The following is a 1,427-nucleotide window of genomic DNA, read 5'->3' as shown; positions in this document are numbered from 1 at the left end:
CTCCACATCACTAGTAGCTCCACATCACTATTAGCCCCACATCATAGCCCCACATCACTAGTAGCTCCACATCACTAGTAGCCCTACATCATAGCCCCACATCACTAGTAGCTCCACATCATAGCCCCACATCACTAGTAGCCCCACATCACTAGTAGCCCCACATCACTAGTAGCCCCACATCACTAGTAGCCCCATAGTGCACAGACGCTTGTCCTTAAAATAAAACATGACAACTTCTATAAAATGGGTCCTGCTGTCTTCAATTCCCAACAAAAGAAGGCAGGAACATTTTGTATAGAAAAATACATATCAACAGATCAAAAAATAGTTGTGAAAGTGTTAATTCCTTACCTGCAATAAGACTGTTTGAAACTTTCCTTGGGCTTTTACTTTAAAGTTTGTCCTTTGTTCATTGCAGGAGATGGAGATAAGAAACTCAGAGTTGGAGCGTCGCATCCAGAACTCAGAGCAGAACCTCATCAATTCTCTAGAGGAACGAGACCGTATGGACACAGAGCTCCAGAAGGCAATAGAAATTTTGGACATCAAGATCTTTGACCTCAATGACCTCCGCCAAAGTCTTGTGAAACTAACTGACAGAAAGCAATAGAAGATATGAAAATACAACTTAATGAGAAAAACTAAGTTGATGACAAATTTGCCTCAGCAGTGGCGCCAAGCAAACTAAAGAACAAGAAGTCGTTCCTGGTTCTCTTCAAGCAGAAGAACCACTGTGCGTGCTGAACAGTTTATTTGTTTGCAATGAACCAATGGTTATGCTGTGATCAACAACATAATACTAGTGCTTTTTCAATTTATTGTAATAATGTTATTTTGAAGCTTTAGGTCAGTAAATCTATTTTAGGCTAAATGCTTGATCATACTAGACTGATGTTTAGGTTTGTTCAAGTTAATAACTTTCTTTAAACTACATGGCAATGCACTGTTGTGTTGTGATAAATGAAAGGCCTTGCTTTTAAAACTTTACAACAGGGTCTATGCACAAAGGTGAAGAGCAGTTTATTTAGTAAAAAAATAGTGAACATTATTGCTTATTGGATATTTGCCAGTTTAAGTTCATTAAATGTGAATGTAATCTTATATTCAGTTTTACATGCAGTTTAATGTGAATTATAAAACCAATTTTAACAGTAAGTAGAATGTTTTCACCTACGTTACATTGCAAAAGTATTTATACCTCTTGATCGTCTTTCTATTTTGCCTTACATCATAGGAAAAAAGAGATTTATATTCCAATCAAAATAAGTAATTCAAAAGTCAATACTTTCTCAAAGTTTTGTCGACGAAATCTCTTCAGGTCCGACTTCACAATCTGGGTCCATTGAACCACTGAACTGTTGATCCATTTGTCATGACTTCACATTCAGCAACCTTTAAATTAAACCAGAGATTCTTAGAAGGAT

General features: G+C 36.8%; 1 pseudogene; it reads left to right on the top strand.

Annotated features, from left to right (window-relative positions):
* Window positions 1-421: 421 nt before the first annotated feature.
* Window positions 422-1,158, top strand: LOC106536669 (homer protein homolog 3 pseudogene; annotated as a pseudogene).
* The last annotated feature ends 269 nt before the right edge of the window (window positions 1,159-1,427 follow it).

Source organism: Austrofundulus limnaeus, unplaced genomic scaffold, assembly GCF_001266775.1.
Source record: "Austrofundulus limnaeus strain Quisiro unplaced genomic scaffold, Austrofundulus_limnaeus-1.0 Scaffold1927, whole genome shotgun sequence".
Lineage (NCBI taxonomy): Eukaryota > Metazoa > Chordata > Actinopteri > Cyprinodontiformes > Rivulidae > Austrofundulus > Austrofundulus limnaeus.
This window is presented reverse-complemented; position numbering and strand designations above follow the sequence as displayed.